Here is an 18,928-nt window from a genome sequence, read left to right as displayed (position 1 = left end):
AGATGTCTATTATTATATTGATTTTAAGAAGGACTTTAAGTATGGGAAACAAATACCGTTCCAAAGCAATATAAAATATTTCCTGTCCTTGGCAAGCTAACTTTCTTATTGGTGAAATGAGAGATATACACATAAAATAGTTAAATAATATTTTAAGATACTATCTCATAAGATACCAAAGTGAATTATATGATAGATATCATCACATATCATTTAACAACAGGGATATGTTCTAAGAAATGTGTCAGTAGGTGGTTTCACCATTGTGTGAACATTGTACAATACTTACACAAACCTAGACAGTGTGCGCTTATTATTCAGTGCGGGTCTCTTAATCCAATCAAGAGATGCAGTAAGACATGAGATGCATGAGGCCGTTGCTGGCTTAACAAGGCACACTGTTTTACAGTAAACTTTTTTTTTTAATAAGATGTGTACTCTGAAATAATGACAGAATATGACATCACTTAGGTGATGAAAACGTTACAGCTCCATAATACTCATGGGACCACTATCACATATGTGCTTTGTTGTTGATCAAGATGTAATTATGCAGCATGAGACTATGCTGATGTTAACAGGAGGGAAGTCAGGGTGAACATGAATAAGCAAAGTCATTTGGGTTAAAAAAAAAAACTCAGGGAGATAGCAATTTTCATGTACAGAGAATTAGGGGCATGGAAGTATTTAGATAGGTGGGTAGAAGGAAAAGGAGGGATTCAAGGCAGAAGTAGACAGGAAGAAAGCTTTGGTTGTATAAGTGAACTGTCCTGACACAGTCTCTGGGATTTATGTATGGAATTAGTGGACAGTGTTGGCAACTGGATTAAATTGGATCTGTGAGTGCTACCTTGAGAATTTTAGCTTTTAAATTTCAGGTGTATACATCATTCCTTTTTTGTCCTATATCATTTTATAAAATTAAAATTCAAATAAATTAGGTCATTTTATAAATACTATATTATGTGCAGTTTAACTTTTTATATAAATTTATAAGAATTCTATGAATATGACTATTAATGATAACATTCACTTTTATTTGGATAGATATTGTATAGTTTAAGTATTCTGCTATTTCTGTTTCTTACACTTTGGTGTTAATATAAGTAATACTGCAACAAAATTCTTTACCAGAATCTTTTTATTCATATTTGGTTGTTTTCTTAGGTTATATCACATCTTTGGTTCATCAACTTGCAGAAGGTTTCTAATAATTTCAACCAGCAGTATACCAGTTGTCCATTTCCATTTATTCACCTAAATTAGGGATTATTAATTTAGAAAACTTAAAAACCTTTCTACTAATCATTGTCTTTAGTGAAAGCAGTGCTTTAGAAAAATTGTCTTCGTGGCATTGTGAAGGTACTATTGATGTGAGAAGAATTTGACACAGGAGATCAATTACCTTTTTGATGCTTAACACAAAGTGGACTTTGTGTTAGTGTGATTGCTGGGAAGATTGAAAGGATAGAAAAGAAAACCCTTTGATCCTCAATGACTGATTGGAGGCCTGAACTGAAGGGACCTAAATGTTTGTTTCTGAAAAATGGAAATGTTGGCTGTTAATTGACTATCAGATAGGATAACCATTTTAGAGGTTTAAAGTTTTATTTTAGATTAATGGAGTTTAAAGAGGTGGTAACATTAATTGCAGAGCTCAAGGCCTAGAGCTTCATGAGATGGGAGGGCTAAAGGCATATTTTGGAGTCCTTCTGATATGGGTGGTGGCAAGATTGAAGAAGAGCTCAAGCCTTTAGATAGTAGAATAAGCAGTGGAGAGTGGAGAATGAGGATGTTTGGGTCATAGGATTAGCACAAGTAGAAGCTTTGGAAATGGGTAGGAGATGAAAGTAATATGGATCTCCTATTAATTCTGGGAGTATGCTAGTGAGAGAAGAGAGAAACAGAATTAATGAGAGGGAGGATAAGAAGTCAAAAGAAAAACATTTTCATGTTTGAAAGTGTAGGGAAAGTTGCTGTTGGAGGGAAGTCATATTCCCATTGTGGGAGAAGAGCACAGGAAATCCCACAGAAGGACAAAGTCCTCTTGCCAGAGAGCAACATCAAAGAGAAAAATGAAATTGTGGAGCTATCCTTTTAAACTTGCCTTTGCCCTTAGCCATTTGAAACTTTTGATGTACATTTCCTAGTACATAGAGTACTTTGCACAATTATTTAACTGTTCAGAGGATTAAATATTTGCTTCTTATAATAAAATTAAAGTATCTAAAATATTTTGATAAATACTTTTAAAACTAGGTCTGCTTGGTTTTAACATTCTTATTGATTATAATGTGTAAACATTATAATCAGGCTAAATGATGTCTCTTCATTGGAGTTAAATAATACAAGTATTTAATTTATTTAGAAAACACAATTTTTTATTGTTTTTCTGATCATCTTCCCTTTTTAATTTATTTTTTAATTACATGACAATAGTGGAATGCATTACACTCATTATTACCCATATACAGCACAATTAAAGTATATAAAGTATGTTCACGCTGAATTATGCCATTATACATGTACTCTTTTTTTTGCATTACAATTCTTAATACACATATATACCACAATTTTTCATATCTCTGTTTGTATATAAGGTATATAAGGTATGTTGACACCAAATTTTGTTTTGATTTTAGTTTTGTGTGAGAATGCCTGAGAAGCTTTGTTTTCTTTCTTCCTTTGAAAGATCAGTTAATAGCTAGAGTTAATTTTTGTATTCTTAACTAAAGGTACATTATTTTATATTGCTGGCATTCCTGTCAACTCCTTCATTTTAATGCATTTGATATTTGAGCATTTGAATTTTCTACTATTTGTCAAAAAATAAATTTTTTCCAAAATATATTTCTTTTCTTTTTTCTTTCTTTTTTTTTTTTTTTTTACTTTTTAAAATTTTATTTTTATGTGGTGCTAAGGATTGAACCTAGCACCCCACACATATTTGGCAGGCGCTATACTGCTGAGCCACAACCCCAACCCCCAAATATATTTCTTTTTCCTAGGAATATGTTATTTTTTTATGAATACATAATTCAATTAGAGATTTGTTTTAAAAACTCAGTATGAAATTTTCATCCTGTGTGTTTTTCTCAATCTTCAACCTTTTTAAAACTTACTGTTTGTGATGTTTCTAGTTTTCATGATATGTTTTAAATGCATTTCATGTATGACTCTCTATTTCGTAGGATAAATTATAGTGCTATGCAGTTTTACTATTTTTAAGTTAATTTGAGTAACTGTATGGATGGAGGGTTTGGAATATTCTGTCCTTAACCAGTGACTCTCATATCACTATGAAACAAGCTATGTGCACTCATTTGGAAAAAAAAACTTTAAAAATTGTCATCAATTTTTCAAGTTTTAGATTTTATTATTGATTTTATAAATAATTTACTATGTTAAGATCTGTAGGGATTATTGGAGAGTGTTGATTATAACTGGGATTTATTTGAGGCTTTCTTTACTTTTTAATTTTAAGGTACAATTTTAAGGTTGTAAGAAAAAATTGATACATAATTTTTTCCTGGTTTCTAGAGCATGTTTGTGAATTTTATTTTGAAAGTGGGGTATATAACCTTAAAAGTCAGAGGAAATTACAATTATGACACAAATTGAGTAGGTATTTGAATCTCTTTTCCTATTTTATAGATATAGATATGAATGGGAAAATTTAGTTTGCTGACACATTTGAAAGCTTCCATTGCATGAAAGTTTAATTGTAGTTATGGTAATTACTTATTGATGGTTTAAAAAAAATGACTATACATAGAAATTGTTATTTTAAAAATTATTATTATTGCTATTACATAATAATTAAATTGTATTTATTTTGAGATCTGTATACAGATTTTTGTTGTATCTTTTCCTTTTTTCTCCTATTTTTTCATCCATTCCTTTCTCTTCCTTCCCCTTCCTCTTCCTTTCCCCTCCTCTTCCTTCTCCTCCCTCTTCTCCTCCTCCCTCTTCTCCTTTTCCTTCTTCTTCTTCTTCTTCTATCCTGTTGTCATTTCAATGAAGGGACTGAGAAGGTCAATATGTTCCTATTCATTAATGGACTATTTTGAGGTGAGATTAGTTGCAATAATTATTGTTAAAGCAGCGGTACAATTTAACCTGTTTTGTACGGTTTTATCTTGGCAATGTGAGGTTTTTCCATTTATGTTAGAATCCTATTTTCATACTATTCAGTGATCTTGGAAAGACACAGTTGAACATGTTGATCTTTTAAATTTCTCATTTGCCTGTGGTTTTCCATAAATGAGTAAACATGTCAGATTTTGTGACTAGGACAAAGTTATCTAAATGAAAAAGAGTTATAGAGGTGGTTTATGTAAAAAATTAACATTTGATAAGGCAAATTCTCACTCTCTTTAGAGTATAAAAATGTTTGGAATTATCTCCTCAAAATATTAAAAGGTAATTTCTATATGGTAAAATATGAGTGCTTATTTTCTTAACATTTTATGTTTTCTAATTTTTTTATATTTACTATTTGTTACTCATAAAACACACAAAACCATAAAATATTTATAGTATTTTCCCAAAGCTTGTATTTGGGTAATGTAATGATATTCAGAGTTTTATTTGAGAAATTGACATTTATTTCTTTTAAAAGTAAATATAAACTCCCATTTCTGGCCATGATAGAGTAAGTCTTTTGCATCCTAGCTCTCCTACAGCTAAAAACTCTGTACAGAATAAAACAAAGCAATTACCTGGGGACTCTGGAAAGTAAGTAATAAGAGGCTGGTAGGAGAGGAAAACATGAAGAATGACTGCTACAGTCATTCTATTGAGAGTCGTCTTCTTTTTTTCTGTTTGTGTTTTTGTTTGTTTGTTTGTTTTTCTTATCTAACTCCCAGCTTTGACTCCAGGGTGGGCAAAATTGGGGGTTTGTGTAGTGGGCTTGGACAGTAAAAACTCGCATCTTTTTGGTTGGAGGACTAGGAAGAAGACTGGGCTGTATGAGAATGTTCCCTTACTCCCTCCACTCTGTCCCTGTTTTGGCCCTTCCCCTATGCCAGCGCTGGTGGAGAACTGTACTGTTGTAGTACAGCAGCAGCAGTTTGGGCTCATCTGTCTTCGTAGAAGTACTGAAAAGGGTACCTCTTATGCAAGGAATGTTAGAGGGGGATAATATATATGTATTTATATTTTCTTCTTTTCACTTGCTACTTTTCTTTGAGAGTGGAACTCTGTGATATTGTCAGAGACAAACTCTGAAGGGAACTCTAATCATTCTCACCCGTTGGACAGAGAAAATCTGAGAGGGAAGAGTGGAAGAAGTAAATCCTTATTGTGTGTGAAGCAACACAGGTTCCACCCAGCCTTACTCTAAAGTGTGCATGTTTGGAACATACCCACCAAAACTTGTAGCAGTATTTTAGAGAACTGAATTATGGTTTAAGTCATCACTTTTGTACTTTATCAACTCCTGAGTGATGACCTATTAGGGGCAGACTCAGGTGGCATAGTACAAGCTTGGAGCATGGGAATGACATCAAAACCACTTTTTACAGGAGAGGTGAGCTTATAGACAGATCTATTGATTTCCCACACTGAAAGAAACAAACACCAGGATTTTTCAGAACCTCACAATTTAATTACAATGATTATAATTTCTCTGATATTGTAATTAAGAGATCAGTAACAAATTGCTTGGAAAACCCACAATCATTTAGAAATTAGATACATAATTCTAAATAATATAATCTGGAAGTAAAGAAGCCTAAGGGAAATTAGAAAATATTTTTAACTGAATTAAAATGATAAGATAGCATATCAAAATTTGTGGAATTAGGCTGAAGTAGATCTTAGAGGGAAATTTATATCATGAAATATTTAAAGCAGAAGAGAGAGAAGTTCTTTTTCTCGATTGGCAGCATGAGGAGCTTCACAGACCTGCTCTCTAGCAAAACAAGAATAATTGGTAAAAACTATAAAAAAATTAAATGTCTCTGGAAATTGTCCTAAGGATATAGAGCAAGTGAAGATACATTTGTTCAAGAAAATCAACTACAGCTTGGTAAAAACAGCAGAAGTCTGTGGTGCTTGAGCTGTGACTTGCTTTTACTCTCTACTGTCTCTCCAGCTCAATTTTATGGAAGTTCCAGTGGTGAGTATGGCAAAGAAGATGGGGTTCTCTTTCTCTCCCCTTACCTCCCAATACTGTGTCTTCTTGGGAGGAGCATGCTGCCAGCATTTCATATCCTTTTGAAGTCTTGAATTGAAGAGGCTGGTGAGTTCTTGGTGTGTGCTGCTGAGTGGTGGTGGTGGTGGGGGGTCCCTTCCTCCACTCAACCCCCACTCATAGGGTACAACATACTCATAAACACAACAGGTCAAGAATACTACAGCTAGGGTTATCCTTTCCATAGGGTGACAAGCCAATAAGACCAGAGACTACTGCCACTGCATAGTGCCCAGAGTAATGGCTGAGATTCTTGCATGGGGACAGGCAGTCCAGAAGAACAGTGAGAGCAGAAGCTCTCCCTATGGACTGCCTGTATGGGAAACTTAAGTGTGGGGAAGTTCAAGCCTAAGGATGCTTTAGAAAACATCTTTAGTGGAGATTTTGATAGGAAACCCTATTAGACATATGGTTTAACAGAAGGATCAGAGACAATCAAATAGTGTCCTGCTAAAAACTACCATCATTCCAGGATAACAATGTGCATGCCCAGCATATCCACTGAGGACTAATATCAGTGTCTTCACACTGTAAGGGAAATAATTGCACTGAAATAGTCTAGCCAAACCCTAAGTAAGTCAACAAGTAAGCAATAATAAAAATTACTCTTGGATAAGGGAATCAGTATCCATAGTTGCTGTGTTATGTAGTATCTAATGTGTCCAGTTTCAAGGAATAAACAAATAAAACAAGAAATGCAAAGAAAAAGGAAGTGAAACCCATTTTTAGGAAAAAGGCAGTAGAAACTGCCTGTGAGAGTGTTCAGATTTATCAGACAAAATATTTCAAAGCAGCGATTACAAATATGTTCAAAAAACTGAAGGAAACCATGTTTAAAGAAGAAAAGGAAGTTATGATGACCATTAAATAAAATATCAATAAGGAGAAATTACAAAAAGGAACCATGTGGAAATTCAGTGTAATGTGGAAACAGCATAATAACTAGCGTGAAAACTTCACATTATAGGAGCCGAACAATAGATTTGAACTGGAAGAAGAAAGAATCAGTGACTGTAAAGATAGATTGATAAAGATTATGCAAACTAAATTAGAACCGAAAGAAAAAAGGATAAAGAAAAATATTGCCTTAGAGAAACGTAGGTCAGCATTAAGTGTTTGTTCTAACGTGTAATGGAGGTACAAGAATGAAAGGAGAGGGAACAAAGGAGAAGGTATATTTAAAACATGATTGCTGAAAATTTTCAAATTTAATGAAAAACATCAATCTGTACATCAGAAAAACTCAATGCACTTCAAGTTAAGATAAACACAAAGATATGTATACATAGATACATTGTAGAAAGAATTTTGAAACACAAATAGAATAATCTTGAAAGCACAAAAATGAAAAAAAGGAAGGCCTAAAAAAGAAAAGAAGCAAGTTTTTAAAAAAAATTTTTGTAGTTGTAGATGGACAGAATGCCTTTATTTGTTTATTTTTATGTGGTGCTAAGGACCGAACCCAGTGCCTCACATGTGCTAGGCAAGCGCTCTGCCACTGACCTACAGCCCAAGCCCAAAAGAAGGAAGTTTTAAATCATTCAACCCTTTCTAAAGAAATTGGAGAAAGAAGAGTAAGTTAAACCCAAAGCTATCAGATGAAGGAAACACTAAAAATTAAAATAGAAATAAACAAATTTGGACCCAGAAAAGCAGTAAACTCAAAAGTTGGATTTTTAAATGATAAACAAAATTAATAAACTTTCAGCCAGATAGGCCAAGAATACAAAGAAGAATCAATTTGCTAATGTCAAGAATGAAAGAGGAGATATCACTACAGATCCTAAGCAGCCCTATGGACATAAATTTGACAATGGTGATAAAAGGGATAAAGTCCCTGAGCAACACAAACTACCAAAACTCACTCAGGAAGACATAAATAACCAGAATACTCATTTATCTATGAAATAAACTGAGCCTATAGTTAAAAGTCTTCCAACAAAGAAAACTCTGGGCCCTCATGGTTTCACTGATAAATTTAATCAAACAGGTGAGGGAGAAATAATACCAACTGTTCAGTCTCTTCTAGAAGACAGAATAGGAGGTATTGCTGCCTAGATTATGAGACCAGTTTTATTTCAATACCAAAATCAGAGATTAGGGGAAATATTTGGATATCACATATCTGACAAAGATTTTATTCAGAATATATAAAGAATTTTCAAAACTCGAAAGTAAGAAAATAGCCTAAAGAAAAGCTAAGTTGGATTGCTACAGTGAGACATGACTACATATGTATTAGAATGGTTAAAACAAAAACCTTAAAAATGCCAAATGCTGGTGAGGAAGAGGAGCAACAGGGGCACTTATCTTCTTCTTGATGGCAACACAGAACATTATTTTAAAACACAGCTCCCAGTTTTTTATTTTTTAAATAAAGTGAAACATATTTACCATATGACAGAACAGTTTCACACCTAAGTATTTACTCAAATGAGATGAAAGTCTTTGTCCACACAAAAATCTGTAAGCAAGTGTTTATTATAACACCTTTCTTATTTTATTTCTAGATATAGACTTTTTTTCTTTTAAAAATAATTATTCACCTTGAATTACCTTTTTGAAATAACTCAAAAAATGTTTTGAGCTTGAAGAAATGTTATGGTTGTTTTATTTAAAATGGTATGGCAGTTTTTAAAAGTGAAAAAAAGAATGTAGTATGAATTTTAGTCTTTTCACATACTCATGGGATATTTATAAAGATGATCTAATTAGGGCATAAAGACATTTTTATTAAATGATTATTTAAGGGAAACTAGAAATTAGCACTCATGTGTTTACCTGAACATTTAAAAAAAATACAAAACAACCCCAAATAGCTGTGCAAATGTAATTAAAACCAAGCATAGACTAATGGATAATAGTGAGCTTCAATAAACAATTCTGATGTGTCCAAAATTATAACTGAGGATTAAAGATCCCTTTTTAATTTAATGGGGGAAAACCCCCCAAAACTTACTAAGCCAAAACAAAACCAACCCTCCCCCAAATCTACAAAAACAACAACAACAAAAACCCTCCCAAACAACCCAAAACACAAACTTGCCCCAACCATTGGAACTGATCAGTGAAACAAGCTGAATCTCAGCAAAGAGCAGTATAATGGGAAATTCTTAGTTGCCTTCAGTGTGATCTTGAAACAGGTGAGAAGACAAAGAATAATGTTAGCTGCTGAAAAGAGATCAAAGCAGTATATGGAGATTTTAGCAGATTTAAGCAGCAAGTGCTGCTTGTGCTGGCATATAAGGTGAATTGGTATGTAAGGAACATTATACATTTCCAAGAAGTGCAGGTAATGACTGTTTTCATCACACATACTGCCCTTGTCTTGCATTGGTATCATACTTTTTTTTGATCCTCTGCTGGGTCAAATTTTCCTTGCTCCTCTGCTGTCCTTGTGAGGAATTTGGGAAGTCTGGCTGTTCTCAGTGTGGTCTACTGAGTGGCCTATTGAACCTGTGCTAATTAGTGCTCTTGCACTATTCCAGACACTTGAGCAAGAGTGGCAGAGAGGAGCTCCGTGAGTTGCCAACTCACAGAATTGTGAGGTAAATAAAATGGTTGTAGTTTTAAGTTATTGAAGTCTTGGGGTGATTCGTCATGCAGCAGAAAGCTAACACATAAAATCAGATACTGCAAAACAGTTTTCCAAAGTGGTGTGCCAGTATATCCTCATCAGCGCTGAGCCAGTTGCCTTTGCGTTGCTTCTTCTCGAATACTTGGTCGCCAGTTAGTTTATTTTTTTAATTAAAAAAAATTTAGCTGTTCTTGAAGGTAGTTATTGGTATTGCTTTGTGTGATTTTAATATGTATTTTTCTGACCAGTGATGGTGGGTTCCTTTTTATATGTTTATTGATAATTTAGATAGCCTCTCAGAGTACAGCGCCTACATAAAATTTTGTCTTTAGGATTTTAAGTAGTTTTATCTTTGTGTTAGATTATCTGCTTTTTTATTATTGATATGTAAGAGGGTTTTTAATGTATTTTGGATAAGAGTCCTTTTGGAATATAGTATAGTAAATATTTTGTTCACTTTGTTGCTTTTCTTCATTCTTTCACTAGTATCCTCAATGAACAGAAATCTTAAATTTGAATGCTAATTTAATCAGTTTTTTCTCCATATAGTAGAACCATTTTATGTCTTGAATTTAAAGAAATCTCTATCTTAAAGTCCTGAAGATATTCTTGGGGGAAAAATAGTTTTCTTATAGAAGTTTTATTGTGTTTTCTATTCGGATCTATAAGCCATCTGGTATATGTTTGGTATATGTTTTAAGATCAGGAGTTAAGGTTTATTTTTATCCTTTGTATAAATCCAAGTGGCACTAGCATTTATTGAAAAAGATGACAGTTTTCTTCTCTACCACAGTTCTATTTGTTTCATAAATCAAGTGGCACTATGCCTGTTTCTCTTCTTTTCCTTTGGCTCCTTTGCTTGTGCCAGTGGACTGTGTTTTTATATCTGAATATTATTTATGATTGGTAAATGTTTGTTGAAATGTTTTAGGTAAACTAGTGAGTGAGTCTCCACTAGTGTTATTTCTGTGGTAAAACATTCGTAAAATTCTAAAATATTGACTTAAAAACAATTTTTAAGCATAATCAACTTGGTGTTGCAGTCTGAATTCATCTTTTGATATCAAGAAATGTTTGGCAGTTCTGATATTGTTATATAAAAACATTTGTTTTACTTGAATTGCTGGTAATATATTGGTTGATAATGTCCTTGCCTCTGAGAAAGTTCATATATCAGGTAAAGTTCCTTTAAATTTTTCCTGGAAACAGAACTTTTCTAGTTGATTAACATTAGTCTATATGGAGGTATTTGCTTATGTCAGTTTGGCCTGAATAATTTGAACAAAACAAAACAAAATAAACTGGCAGAACACCCTTTGTAATCAAATAAGCCAGCTTAAAAAAAAATAAAATGTCAAAAGCTAGTTTTCATTAAAGAGCATTCAGATATCTGTATTCATTTCTAGCTTCAAAATTATATATTTTATCGTTGTGATTCTGTTTGCTTTTTAAATAGGAAATGTGCAATGGGATTTAATCTTGCTATTAGAATTTAATTATTTTCTGTTTTGCCTTCTATGTAATATTTTCATAGACGTCAATGTTTCACATAAGTCCTTTTTCTTCCATTTCAGACATTCTTTATTGTGGTATCCTTTCTTGAGGTATTATGAGAGAACAAGAAGTTTTCTAAAAAAGCATGAAAAGTCAGTGTTAAGACTGTTTACAGATTGCTTCAAGTTCTGGAACTTGTGGATTACAAAGTGGGAACATTAACTTCAAAGCACATCTGGCAATTGTTACAAAATCAGAAAATAGATTGCTTATTTTCCCCAAATAGACTCAAGAACATGCTTTACTATGAATAATTCCCATTGCACATTTAAAGTGGTTAGAAGATAAACTCAGTGTATTGTACATGAACAACAGCAGAATATCAGGACTAGTTTACAGTGCTCATTGTTGCTTTTAAAAATTACAGTAGACATTTTCTAGTTTTCCTTCTTTTTGAATGGCCAGCTTGAAAAGGAAATTCATCATAATAAAGTGAGTCTTCTACTTCTTTAATAGCTTTTAAAGATGAAGGGAATGAAATAGGAGCTACATCTGCATAGTTGAAATGCTACGTTGTAATTAGCTAAACCAATATTTTGTACCCTGCTTATAAATGTAGAGATGGGTAAAAATAAATCACAGATGGTTTTCGGTTTTAAGTTCTAAACTTAATTAGTGCTTGAGCATCTTTGAGAATTCCTGTTTCCTCTTCCCCTTCCCCCCCTTATATTTAATTCTGCTTCATGAATTAGAGTTTTATATATTTTCAGATTTGTATATGTCTTTGAAGAGCTTATTTTCTGTGCTTGTTTTCAGCATTTCAAAAGTAGAGAATGATTACTTGTTTTTCATGTATATATGTATACTTTTAGACATATATATGTATATATGTATACTTTTAGACAATAAAAGTGTGCTGGAAATTTGCTGCCTCTAGTTTTCAAAGAGATGGATGCTTACAGTATTGCTATTTAGTAAAGAATATGCCTCTTTTTGTGGTACAATATTTAAATAGATTGTATTATTACCTCTACTTAGCGCCAAATTGTACTAATTCATACATCCATCAGTAGTGGCTCATATCATGAACAATTTTGTTAAAATTTTAATGTATGTTAGTCTATAAAATGATACAATGTTACTTCATTAGGATATTACTTTTTAAAAAAAAAATATTTATTTTTTAGTGGTAGTTGGACACAGTACCTTTATTTTATTTATTTATTTTTATGTGGTGCTGAGGATCGAACCCGGGACCTCACACATGCGAGGTGAGCACTTTACTGCTGAGCCACAACCCCAAACCCATGATATTACTTTAAATTTCCATATTTCTAAGGAGTTTAAGCATACTTCATATGTATATTTGCCATTCAAATGCAAATTGTGCCTCAAGGTTTTTTGCATTTGTCATTTGTTTCTATTCAGTGGCATTTGTCTGTTTTTTTCTTTGATTTTATATATCTATATCTATCTATCTACACAGTTTTTTTTTTTTTTTTTTTTTGGTACCAGGGATTGAACTCCATGGCGTTCTTAGCCCGCGACTCGCGTAGGCTTCATGAAAGAAGGTTCGAATCATGAGAAACCGCTAGGGAGTTTTGAATTAAAGAGACAAGACTCCAGTTACTTTTAAACCAGCTCCAGGATGGCTCCTCCTAGCTCCAGCCTCCAGCCACCTATTGTGGTGGTGAGGTTTATTGAAGAGGCTAGCGAGAGAGAGAGAACACACCAGGGAGTGGACTTTTATTGGAGAACAAAAAATTCTGGGGAAAATTTCACCCAATGAAGATTAAGGGGGGCAGCATCCCAAGATCAGGGGCAACAGTTGGGTCTTCGGGGTAGTGGCCAGACATGCCTCTGCACGGTCAAGCCATCAGACCTGGAGAAGGGTGGGGAAAGCTCTGACACAGCTGTGCCTAAGCGCCTCTCACCCAAGCAGGGAGGTAACTAAAGTCACTTGCGAGGATGGCCTCCCTCATATTCCCCCTTTTTTTCTTTTGAAAAGCAGGCAATGATTTACTGTCTTGAGTCTCTATACTCTCGCTCTGAAGACTCGCCATCCTATTGTTATAACACAAAAAAGAATTAACAGCAAAGGGAACAGTGTAATAATGGACCAGGCTGAGTGTTTAAGAATGTTTCCAGGGTTAAATCCATTTAATTTCTTCAAAATTTGATTTGCTAAAGAAGAAGGATCTGAAAATCAGTTTTATTATTTTGAATATCTTGGATATGATGATGGAGCTCCAAAAGATCCAAGCTATTATTATTATTTTGCCAAATACCCAACAATTGGTTCTTAACCTTCTCCCAGTCCCAGAGAGAAGCATTGTACTTGGCAGCTGTAACACACACATATTTATAACTTGCGTGGCATTTAAGCCTTTCTTTAAACTTTAAAGCCGAAAGTTCATTACCTATATTTATAACAGTTGCTTCTAAGGCGTTTAACTTAGTCTCAATCCTTTCATCAATATTTACTTGATTGTGCAGAGGAAGTATTTTGGGCTAAATTATTAAGAAATTTTGCATGTTGAATATTTTGAGATAAAGTTATCGAAGCTGTGACTGTGGATGCAATAAAAGAAACCAAGGCCATAACTCCCACAATTATAATTCCAATGGCACGTCTAGGTCTCGCTAGCTGGGTCTGGATTTGCTGTAAGACTTGAAAACCAGCATCAGCGTACCATGGCTCTGAAATGTTAGCAGGCAATAAAACAAAAGAGGGCACTCCTTTTCCTCTATTATATCTAGTAATACAATTAGTTAGGTTACATTTGTTACATGTTACAACGTATCTTTCATCTATCCATTTAACTTTTACATTTCCAATGATTAAAACATAAGGAGATTGGACACTGGCTCGTAAGCCATAGCAAGAACCTTCCTTACAGTTCTTGCCAACAAATTTTGGTAAAGGCTTGTCTGTAAAATGTAAGAATTCTGAGGCAGCAATTAAGCACCAAACATCTTTTTTAATACCACCTTCACTGTAGGTCAAAATATTGCTAACAAATCCTGCAGGTGTCATAGCAGAACTTTTTCATAATTGTTTTTTATCAATTTTTGGAGACCAGTCTAAGATACACCCACTGTCTTTAGACACCTTATGTTGTACTAGAAAGGTATTTACACAATCTATCCATCCAGGAAAGTGCCAATCTTAATTGTTAAACTATTAGGACAACGAGGTATTCGTGGAGATTTTGCAGAAATGACTGGTTTGTTATGGGAAAGTCCCATTTTGATCACTGTTCTAGAATAAGGTTTTAAGTCTCCATTAATAGTATGATTAATCAGTCTAGGTCTCCCAATCTCTGTCTTTTCCTCAAATGATACTCTGAGACAGCCAGCATGTTTATCATGGTACCAACACAAGGCTAATTGGGCACTGTAGCCAGAATAATTAAATCTATTCACATGATTGGGAGTAATACGAGTATCTGTAAATCCTCCCTTCATGAATGCGTCATTAGTAAACACTGGAATAGATTCTCCAGTCCACACAGCTGGGTGTACCAGGATTGGATCTGGGAAATACGTCCAGTAAGTGTCTGCTCGACCCCTTTTTACCTGACAGCCCAGCAGGGCAGTCACTGTAGCTACCATCATCAATGGGGTCTTCTTTCTTCCTAGGAGTCAAATCATTCTCGAAGCGTGTGTTGTCAGCTTTTTCATGTCCTCCCATGAGATCAGCTTTTCAGCTGGGTCTTGGTGGGTTGTCTTCATTCTTCTTCGATATCTCTTTCTTTTGAGTGGAGGCTTCTCCGGGTTGATTTTCAGTCGCTTGAATCTCAGTTCTGTTTCCTCCATGTCTGATTGCGCGTTCAGGCACCCAGATAGGACGGAAAGCACCTTCTGGAAAAACACAAGCATGACCTCTGCCCCACATAATCACTGGATCTGGGCCTTCCCATTGACCAGTCTGCAAGTCTTTCCACAAAACTCTGCCTAAAGGGCCTGTTGCTGTGGAAGACACGTCTCTCAGCTGCAGTGTGACCTTCTGCATCACAATTTAAAAAATTTAAAGCAAACAAGGCATGGTTGAGGCTATTTTGGGAGTCATAAACCTATTCCTCCTTTTTAATTTTTGTAATTGTAGCTTAATAGATAAACGAGCTCGTTCCACAATGGCTTGACCATTGGGGGTTATAAGGAATTTCTGTTTTACGGTCAATTTGAAACTCTTGGCAAAATTGTTGAAAAGAAGAGCTTACATAAGTTGGTGTATTATCTGTTTTAATCTGTAAAGGGCATCGTAACACAGCAAAGACTGCTAGGCAATGAGAAATTACATGTTGAGTATTTTCCTTTGTACGTGCTGTGGCAAAAATGAATCTGGAATGTCTATCAACTATTACATGTACATAACATTGCTTACCAAATTGAGGAATATGAGTTACATCCATTTTCCATATTTGATTTGGTCTTAATCCATGGGGATTTACCCCTGATGGCAGAGATAGAGTGTGAATAACACACTTAGGGCAGTGACTTATAATTCGATGAGCTTGTTCTCTGGTAATATTAATTTTTTTTCATAAACTAGAAGCATTTTGATGATGTAAAGAATGTGAAGCTTGTGCACAATCATACGGAGACATCTGTTGACAAACAGCTACCAATTTATCAATTTTGTCATTACCTGATGTTAAAGGTCCTGGAAGATTAGTGTGAGCTCGTATGTGTTCTATGAAACATGAGTATTTTCGTATTTGTACCGCCTTTTGTAGATTATGAAATAATTTAAATACCTCTTGTGATGAGGTATATCCAATAACTGAAGTTTCAATATTTTTGTTAACTCTGACTGCATATAAGCTGTCAGAATAAATATTAATAGGCTCATTTGCAAAATAATTTAAGGCACAAATTAGAGCTTGTAGCTCTGCTCTTTGGGCAGAAGTATATGAGGTTTGTATTATCTCTGTGTGAACATGGCTATAAAAACCTGCTTTACCTCAGCTTGAACCATTAGTGAACACTGTTAGGGCTCCATCTATGGGCTGGGCATGTACAATCTTTGGAAAAATAAGTGGTGTTATTGATGTAAATTGAATAATTTTATCACGAATGTAATGACTTTCTATCTGACCAGAAAAATCAGCAAAAGCTATTTGCCATAGACTAGAAGCTTGAAAAAGTCAATTATTTTGTTGAACAGAAAATGGAATAATTATGATATCAGGTTTAGATCCAATTAGTTGTAAAACTCTCGTTCTACCTTTAATTACTAATTGAGCAATAGAGTCATGAAAAGGAATTAATGTCTTTTGGGGATAGTGGGCTATATGAATCCACTCAATAACGCCCAATCTTTGCCATGTAGCTCCTGTAGGGGCATAAGCAGTTGGAAATATTAATAAGTATACCAGCTTTTGAGGATTAATTCTAGTAAGTTGTGCATTTTCAATTGCAATTTCAACCTTTTTAAAGCTGCTCTAGTCTCTATTATCAGGTGACGAGGAGAAGTTGGAGAAGGATCTCCTTGTAATATCTGGAATAAAGGACTTAAATCAGAAGTATTTAGTTTTAAGGATGGCCTCAGCCAATTGATATCTCCTAATAGTTTTTGAAAATCATTAAGGGTATGTAGCTCCTTAAGTTTTATCTGTAGATTTTGAGGACGGATTGTACGTCCTTGAATTATTTGACCCAAATATTGATAGGGAGGCATCTTTTGAATCTTTCGAGGAGCAATGCACAAACCCATTGCTGTAAGTGAAGCCTCTAACTGAGTAAAAATTTCTGAAAGTACTTCTGGATTAGCATGAGCTAATAATATATCATCCATGAAATGAATAATATATGCATCAGGAAAGTTATTTCTTATGGGAGTTATCACTTGACCCACAAATTTTTGACATAAAGTTGGACTATTACGCATTTCTTGAGGCAAAACCTTCCAGCAATATCTTTTAACAGGTTTTTAAAAATTAATTGCTGGGACACTGAAAGCAAGTTTTTCACAATCCTCAGGATGCAACCTTATTGAGAAAAAACAATCTTTTAGATCTATTACCATTAAGCTATAATTTAAAGGAATTGCTGTAGCAGAAGGAAGTCCAGGCTGCAATGATCCCATAGGCTGAATTGCATGGTTTATTGCCCTTAAATCCTGTAATAACCTCCAATTATCTGACTTTTTTTTTAATAACAAAATTGGGGGTGTTCCAAGGACTAAACATTAATTCTATATGACCAGCCTGAAGTTGTTCATCAACTAACACATGAATTATCTTAAGTTTTTTTCCTGAGATGGTGCACTGAGAAATCCATATAGGCTCTTCTGTGAGCCAGGTGATTTTTTCTGGTGTCTTTTGGATCAGGGAGACACTCAGGGTCCCTAGTAAAAATTTTGCTCTAGAGTGTTTACTAATCTTTGTCGAGGAGACTGGTTTGTAAGCAGATAATTTTCCTGATAATTTCCTTCATTATCTCCAGGAAGAATCCCTTGATAAATTTTTTTTCAAATGATCTCATAGAATTTGGAGTTATTAATAATAATCCTATTTTGTTTAATATGTCTCTTCCCCATTTACTGGTAAGGACTCTTAACACATAAGGTTTAAAAACTCCACTATTCCCATCAGGATCTTCCCAATGGAGATACCTAGCACTCTGAGCAGGCCGTGAGATTTGTCTAATCCCTTCTAAGTTAGTTGGCGCTATATGTAAGGGCCAATTCTTAGGTCAGAAGTGACTGGAGAGGAGTGATTTATCTGCTCCTGTGTCCATTACGCCTTTGAAATTCTTATGACTAATTTTAAGTTCCAGTAGGGGGCTCTCCTGCTGCACTAGTTGAGACCAGTACACTGTGTCTGGCGGTTTGGAAACTGAATTTACTTGTGGGTGTCCATCCGAATTACAGGGTAAAAGAATCAACTGGGCTATAGTGTTTTTAGGAGTAAGCCGGATGGCATAATTTGATTTTACAGTTACATTTAATTCTCCCTCAAAACAAGAATCTACCACTCCAGGTATCACCTCGATGGCCTCTTTTAAATTGTTATGTCCCCAAATTAACCCTATATTTTCTCTAGGGAGTGGCCCAAAAACCCCAGTAGGGATTTGTTGTGGCCCTTTTTCAGGAATCAATTCAATTACCATGGATGGTTCTAAAGGAATTGCCTGTGAGATCCGCTCTGGGAGAAATGGCGGCTCCCTATGGTGGGCCGTGATGACATTAAACTGTGCAACCTCTCTTCCGGTTCCCCTGTTTTTCCAGCCCAGGGATGGGCCAACTGGAAGCTTTTTTGACTCTCTACCAGGCGGAAGTGGAGGCCAAAATGTGGACAGATCAACGCCATCTTGGTAGTTCTCTTGTCCTGCCACATGGTCTCTAATAGATCTGTTTGCAGTCTGATAGAGCCACGGGTCAACATTAGAATAGAGTTTATTGGCATCTCAGTCACCCGGTGGGAGTGGCTGGTGGCAAATTGTTTAAGCAAGCTCTGTATAAAACGCAGATTAGGACTGTAAACATCATAAGCATTTTTCAGTTTTTTAATAGTTTTAAATGGAATTACCACATGGATGTGAACACACTGGTCTTGATCATTAACCTGCTCAAAAACTGGAAAGAGTTGAAAGCCACTAATATTTTCCCCAGCTACTGTGCCTTTAGAAGCACTAAATTAGAAATAATACAAGGT

The 18,928-nt window shown here is 34.8% G+C and overlaps 1 protein-coding gene across 7 annotated transcripts in view; it reads left to right on the top strand.

The window, feature by feature from the left end:
* Cep112 (centrosomal protein 112) overlaps window positions 1-18,928 on the top strand; it is a 472,978-nt gene that overhangs the window by 51,129 nt on the left and 402,921 nt on the right. The gene's annotated exons all lie outside the window — the stretch shown is intronic.

Source organism: Marmota monax, unplaced genomic scaffold (assembly GCF_021218885.2).
Source record: "Marmota monax isolate L192 unplaced genomic scaffold, Marmota_monax_Labrador192_F-V1.1 WCK01_AAM20220418_F8-fsc00173, whole genome shotgun sequence".
In the NCBI taxonomy this organism is placed as follows: domain Eukaryota; kingdom Metazoa; phylum Chordata; class Mammalia; order Rodentia; family Sciuridae; genus Marmota; species Marmota monax.
This window is presented reverse-complemented; position numbering and strand designations above follow the sequence as displayed.